Below are 7,972 nucleotides of genomic sequence, written 5' to 3'. Positions count from 1 at the left end.
CGGGCCCCAGCCGCTCCGCGGCATGTGGGATCATCCCGGACCGGGGCACGAACCCGTGTCCCCTGCATCGGCAGGCAGACTCTCAACCACTGCGCCACCAGGGAAGCCCTTGTAGCAGTCTTTCTGATTCTGCTTCTCCACTGGAGACATAAGAGAACATCCTCTGTCCTATCTGTGGAGGTGTGTATGTAACAGTTTGTTCCCCGCTCGACGCATCACACACCACAGAACAAAAACCTCAACCACAGACGCCGGCTTTCTAACTGCGCCTGTACCTGACCTCAGGGCTCAGCCACAGCACAAATTTGACTGTAACAAGGAAACTCGTGAGGTGTCAATCAGGATCACCCCAGTAGAAGAGCTGGAGATAAGAGAAAGGCAAGGAGAAAGAAAAGTAGAAAATAGCTGGTGCAGGATGCATCAGAGCAGAATTATTTTTCATTCTCAGAGCTTTCCAAATAAAATTATGGAGGAAGCTGAAAAGCAAACTTTAACTGTAGCTAGTAGAAAGCGTCATTCTCCAAGGAAGTTGCTTCCCTGCTCTGAACTGGAGGGTCTTGAAAGCAAATGTTTGCTGGGGATCATGATTTAATAATAATTGCAACAGAAAGGATTAGTTAAGAATGACTGACTGACATCATGAAACAAGTGAGAGATGACGAGGGTGGATTTTGAGCTCTGATTCTTCCACGCCAAGAGAGGAGGTCCCCAGTGTCTCTGCCTGGCTGTGGCTGGAGCCTCTCCTTCTTGAGTACCCACGTCCTTAGTAATTCACTTATTGTCTTCTGCATCCCATTGTTATCCTGCACTGATCCACCACAGAACCAGAAAGAATTCTTCTTTAAATGTGTTGGTTTTCTTAACTAATTGCTGAGGACTCTTGTCTGTCTGCCTACAATTATCAGGCTCGCCTTTAACTGCATTTCCACAGCTGAAATGATATCGGCTACTAATTCGTTTCCACACAAATGAGTGTCAGACAAAACCTTAGAGAAGGATCTGTCTTCTTGCTCTGCTTTGCACTACCGTGATAGTGTGAATTATGTAAAACATTCTGGCATTTTGGCAGAAAGACAACAACTTGTACAATGGGGGGAAATAATTAACCACTCTCTATAAATCATTGATTGTGTGTTACACTATTAGATAATGTTTCATGTCCTTAATGTTTCATGTCCACTCTGAAGGAATTAAACTTGAGATGACTAAGATAAGTGTCATGAGATAACGTTTACAGGACTTTGGGGGGAATTCTTAGATATGATTATGTCTCTACACATGCCTTACAAAGATTAATACACTCAAGTAAAAACATAAAATAGGTTAAGTATTAGGAATAAGGAAAAGATAGCTTTCCCAAGAAATCAAATGAACCAGAGTGAAGTCAGCACAAAATACATTCAGAAGTCTTATATATTTGCAAACTAGGCTCTGAGCCCTCTAGTAGCCAACACAAGGAGGCAACCATTGCAATAACTTGATCATTCCAACTTCACAATCCTGGACATGACTATTTAGTAGAATGTACATCATTTTATTTCATTGAACATTTAACTATAATTACTGCGTGTTCAACTCTGTGTACCCAGTGTTAGGCATACACTATTGGTGGCAAAAGAGGAAGACCTTAAACATTCATTGTATGAAAGAATGAATACACATCCTAGGTCAAAGTTTGAATGGCAGTAATAAAATAATAGCCTCTGAATTTCTCCTTGAAATCCTTTAGCAGAATTGACTACTCACACTCGCACTGAAGATCTTTGACTTTTACCTCTGTGATCATAACCAACTCAGAATGGTTCCCATCCAGGCCTTTGCACACCATCTTTATTGGTTTACAAAACACCATTGTTTGTACTCAGTGTTATGCAATGAATCCAGAATTATTCCATTGGTATTTTATAAGTAACTGCTTGGTGCTGAAATTCCCCAAATCTTATTATTCTAATGATAACTTTTAATGCATTTTATTATTACAATACCTATCTGGCAGATCCTTATTTTTAAGGTTTATTCTTCTTAAGTATAAGATAACAAGGTGTAAAGAAAACAGTGCAATACCGTTTATAGTATATGCATGTACATTTATCTCCTAGAGTCATAGATTCATAATCTCATTCACATGTAAAATGTATATGGTTAAGATGTGAGTAGCAACATGAAAGAGGGAGAAACAGGTCAGAGATAATGAGAGGAAAAGAGAACAAATAAAAAAGGAAATGTGTAAGCCATTTAGAGTAATATTTTATTTCTGAGTCTTCAAAATCACAAAGCAGTTTCTGAATATGAGCATAGTTGTATATGCCTCTTTATTTGTAACAATTTTATTTTGGCATTTGGAATTGAATCACCCATTAAGATGTTATTTTAGTTGCTGACTTTATTAAATCATTTGAAACAAATCATGTAAGGAGATAGGAATGCTTCCTAAGAAATCTGTTCTGAGAAAGGCTAGTATATACTTCGTTTTAACAAGGCACTCACAAGTCCATTGCTGGATTCCAACACAATTCAATTCATGTTGCATTCACACAACTAGTCTGTAAATGTACCAATTTAGTTCTAACACATCAAGCATAAATTTGAGTTTGAAAGTCTCACTTGAATGAGTTTTACAGGTGTCCGTATTGTTCCGACTATGATAAAAGGTGACATTTGGGCCATTGTGGATAAGCCCTGTGCTGTATCTTGAAAAAGTTCACAATTTCCTCCTGTTCTGGTTCACTGTTAGTGTCTAGATCATCTTCTTTCACCTTTAACACATTCATTTTACCATCACAGCCTGCACAATAGTGTATTTCATCCACTGGGTGTTTGCTATTTCACCCAGGCTCTGCATATCATACCCAACCAACATGTCATAGCATTAGACGGGCTTAGAGGTGACTTTTAGAACCTGTGAGAGCCTGTGAGGAGAGGCAAACAAGGGAGCTTAGTAGCACACACATCACCAACAATCAGCAGTTGTCCTCTTCTCTGACTGAGACTGCAACTTATGAAAGGGCACATGGGGAGTGTTTAAGAGAAAAGAGAATGGCTTCCTAACCAGCCAGATCAGCCGGATAAACTCTGGTGATGGCTGGAGTGAGAGATCACATCCAGATTGACCTCATGTCTGGTCAGGAGTTAGATCGCTATTTCTGGAATGTTCAATGGGGAAGAAAGAGCAGGAAGGAGCAAGAGATGGCACTAGGGGAGCCATATAATTTATTACTAAGACTGGAACAATTATGATCACAAAAGAAGGTAATACTAACAATTACACTGGGCAAACAAGCATAAGCCAGGACTGCCCTGGGAACACCGGAATGTACGTTACCCCCAGATAGCAGTAACCCAGTTACTTCCTTCAAAAAGGTTTATATCTTAATATGGGAAGCCTGACAAAGGCACAATCTGTACAAATCAGTAAGCTATGAGAAACGTGAGTTTAGGAGTGCACTGGGGGAGCAGGAAGGTCAGTGTGATTAATAATATTGGAGGAGATAAATTCAGTTGCCTGTAATTGAACAATAAATTGATTTAGAATCAGAAACTCATATCAGTTCAGATGAAGATACTCTGGGAAGTAAAGTGAGAGTAAACAATGTTCATCCTTGTTCCACTCAGGGTAGATGTGTTAACTCTTTCTGGCCACTAGGGGACCACTTAGTACTTTGCACATTGCATTGAACTGCTTATATCATCCTGTACAGAGACTTAAGAAAGACAACAGGATGCTAGTAGCATCAGGGTCCTGTGACATCTCTTGCCTGTGCAGCACATACCGATAATTGAATATATGATACCATTGTCTAGTTGCTTCAAGTGTGTCAGTTTGGTCTTTTCCAACTCATGGACTTCTTAGAAGTGCTAAAATCTTTGGCACATCTGCCAAAAGTCTGAGATAGAGCTGCATACTCAGTAAGGATTAAACCCATTTTTTCTTCTTTTTTTGATGTGAATAGCAGCCCTATCTGGGAACTCCCATGGCCCTTTCCTAAGTGTTGCAATCTAATCTCAGGTAATAATTTGAGCCCTGGAGATAACAACAATAAAACTAAATTTAAATGATTACATATGTACTAGGTGCCAGGTGCTATGTATTTTTAAATATATATTGTTTCTGTACCTACAGTTACTTCCAATAAAGTGTTATTTTTCTCATATTAGAGATGAAAAAAATTGAGACTTTGACTGAATTACTCAGGTAAGGCCTTACTCAGGTAAGGCCATAGAGATGGGGCAGAAGTGGAACCTGGATCATCCTCCAAAGTCTATGTGCTTTCCCCTGTTCCACAGCAGCCAGGGAGAAGCAACAGCTAATCACCTAGCTCTTGTCACGATGTCTGTGAATCCTAGTTTCCAAGCAGAAACTGGCCAACAGGAAGTCTCTCACTGACACACTTGCATTTGCTGTGGACTCTGTACAGAAGACCCTACCCCACGATGTCTGCCTCACGGGCTCCCGCAAGTCCTCTAACATCGCCTGCTGAAGGGGACATGCAGGGAGTCATCCTGGAGAGCGTCTCTGTGCCACGTCAGGCACAGAGGTACCAAGGCGTGTGTGGAGTGCCAGAGCTGCAGCACCCTCAAAAATCTCACTGTCTGACATTATTTGGTGCCGATAATGGACATTTAGTTTCATTATTTTTAATGTTATTTTTATTATGATTTTATATAGCTCTTATGTAAAGAGAGAGAAGGGGAGAGAGCTTGCTTCAAGGTCACAACCATTGCAGCCACATGGCTGTCACAAGGTCACCCCATGTGGAAATTCTGGAGCAAGGACACCCACCAACCTCAAGTGTCACCACTGTCATGGTACTCATCATATCATATGGTGATTTTTTTTTAATTTAACATACCCGAGAGCTGTGAGAGGACAAAGCCGTATCTTTTTACAGAGCCTTTCCACAGAGAGATTTTCTATCACAGCAACACCAGCACAATTAAAATGGACTACTAGACATCCCCAGGGCTGAAAAGTGCTTCCGTGATGTTGCCATGTTTCTCTTATCAGTTCTCTCTTCTCTGTTTGCTCCATTCCTAAGTGTTCATGTCTAATGCAGAGCAATTGAAATATTTCTTTTGTTTCCTTTTCTCCTGCTATTCCAGGTGCTAATGTATACCCTGCAATCCTAAGGAATTTAGAGAATCATTTTCAGAAATTAAAGTCTTTGCTAACTCTTAAGATAACATAATTTTTAATCTCACAGTGGAAGGAAGGAAAGAAAGGAGTGAGAAAGGAAGGAGAGAGGAAAGAAAGGAAAGAATGGGGGAGGGGGAGATGACACGAGTATGGAAGCTGCTTACAGGGCTATTTTGTAAGGATGCAGAGAAATTGTGTTTCAGTCTCAAAACTACCATCATCCTCTTACTAAAGCACATAACTTACCTGGGGCATAGCCTTGCTTTCTCTGTCTCCCTCCCCCTCCTCTCCGTTTAATGACATATAATCAACATGAAAAGCACATATTGAAAGTGTACAGTTGGATTTTTTTGACATATGTATACACCCGTGAAACCATCATCACAATCAACCCAATGAACATATCCATCACCCCATAACTCCCCTACCCCTACTCTGTCCCCAAGAGCTCACTCATCTGTTTTCTGTCACCATAAATTAGTTTGCATTGCCTAGAATTTTATATAAATGAGATCAACCATCATTTACTCTTTTTTTTTTTTTTTTTTGTCTAGCTTTTCAGTCAAGGTGTATATTTTGAGATCCATCAGGTTTTTGTGTATATTAAGAGTTCATTATTTTTCTTTACTGCAGAATTCTGTTGTATGGATATATAAAAATGTGTTCATCTGTTCATGAACATCTATTCCAGTTTCGGCTATTACAAATAAGACTGCTGTGAATGAATATTCATGTACAAGTCTTGGTATGTTTTCATTTCTCTTGGATAAATATCTGAAAGTGGAATGGCTGGATCGCGTGATAGGTATGCATTTAACTTTTTAAGGAACCATCCAACTGTTGTCCAAAGTGGGTCCAACATTTTATGTGCCCACCAGCAGTGTATGAAAGTTCTAGATCCCTTGATATCCTTGTCTACATTAAGCATGGTCAGCCTTGGACTTTTGGTCATTCTAATAGTTATGTAATGGCATTTTGCAGTGCTTGTAACTTGTAGTTCCCTGAAGTCTAATGTTGTTGAACATCTTTTCATATGTTTATATGCCATCCACATACCTTGGTCAACTGTTCAGATCTTTGCCCATTTTTAATTGGGGTGTCTGTTTTCTCATTATTGCACTCTAGAGTTCATTTTCTATCCTAGATAATGGGTGGGCCAAAAGGTGCCTTCGGTTTTTTAAGTAAAAATAAAGGACACATTTTTCTTTCTCACCAACGACTTTACTGAATAATGTATTCACCCTTTTGTTCCACTACCTTCTGCCATTTTTCAGGCAACTTCATAATTTCATCTTCCCAAAACTTTTTATCGTTTTGAGCAAAGAACTGCTCCAGGTGTCTTGTACAGTCTTCCAGGGAATTGAAATTTTTTCCGTGAAGAGAATTTTGTAAAGACCTAAATAAATGGAAATCCGAAGGTGGAATGTGTGGTGAATATGGCGGATGAATCAGAACTTCCCAGCCAAGCTATGACAGTTTTTGCCTGGTCATCAAAGAAGCATGCGGTCTTGAGTTATCCTGATGGAAACTTACGCATTTTCTGTTGACTAATTCTGGATGCTTTTCGTCAAGTGCCATTTGCAGTTGGTCTAAATGGAAGCAGTGCTTGATGGAATTAATTGTTTGGTTTCCCAGAAGAAGGTCATAATAGAGGACTCCCTTCCAATTCCACCATATACACAATATCATCTTCTTTGGATGAAGACCGGCCTTTGGTGTGGTTGGTGGTGGTTCATTTCACTTGCCCCACGATCTCTTCAGTTCCACATTATTGTACAGTGTCCACTTTTCATCGCCCGTCACAATTTGTTTTAAAAACAGGACGCTGGGGCTTCCCTGGTGGCGCCGTGGTTGAGAGTCCGCCTGCCGATGCAGGGGACACGGGTTCGTGCCCCGGTCCGGGAAGATCCCACATGCCGCGGAGCGGCTGGGCCCGTGAGCCATGGCCGCTGAGCCTGCGCGTCCGGAGCCTGTGCTCAGCAACGGGAGAGGCCACAACGGTGAGAGGCCCGCATACTGCAAATAAAGAAAAAAAGAAAAAAAAAAAACGGGACGTTTTCATTACGTTTCAGTAGAGTTGCATGTGGAAATATGGTCAAGAAGGTTTTTTTTGCTTAACTTATGTGGAACCCAAACATCAAAGCGATGAACATAACCAAGCTGGTGCAAATGATTTTCAGTGCTTGATTTGGATATTTTGAGTATGTCGGCTATCTCCCGCGTGGTATAACGTTGATTGCTATCAATTGTTTCAATTTGTTCGCTGTCAACTTCATCTGGTACCCGACTGTGGAGCATCGTACTGCGAGAAATCTCCAGCGCGAAACTTCGCAAACCACTTTTGACACGTTCGATCAGTCACAGCACCTTCTCCATACGCTGCACAGATCTTTTTTGTGTGTTTCAGTTGCGTTTTTACCTTTCTTGAAATAATAAAGCATAATATGCCGAAAATGTTGCTTTTTTCCTTCCATGTTCAATATTAAAATGGCTACACAAAAATTCACCAATTTTGATGTCTTTTTTTAAATGCACACTGATATGACAGCTGTCACATACAATCTAACAAAATTGTTTTGAATGAAGTTAAAGACAACTAAGTGCTACTAGAGCCATCTTATGGAAAAAACCGAACAAACATTTTGGCCCACCCGATACAATTCTATAACAAACAGAAGCTTTGCAAATATTTTCCCCCAGTCTGTGACTAGTCATTTCATTCACTTAGTGTTTTTTGATGAGCAGAAATTTTTAATGAAGTGTAAATTATCAGTTTGTTCTTTTATGGATACTCCTGTTGTTGGTCATGTCTATGAAGTCTTCACCTAAGCCAAGGTC

This window comes from Lipotes vexillifer, unplaced genomic scaffold, assembly GCF_000442215.2.
Source record: "Lipotes vexillifer unplaced genomic scaffold, Lipotes_vexillifer_v1.1 scaffold90, whole genome shotgun sequence".
Lineage (NCBI taxonomy): Eukaryota > Metazoa > Chordata > Mammalia > Artiodactyla > Lipotidae > Lipotes > Lipotes vexillifer.
Note: the sequence above shows the minus strand (reverse complement) of the source record.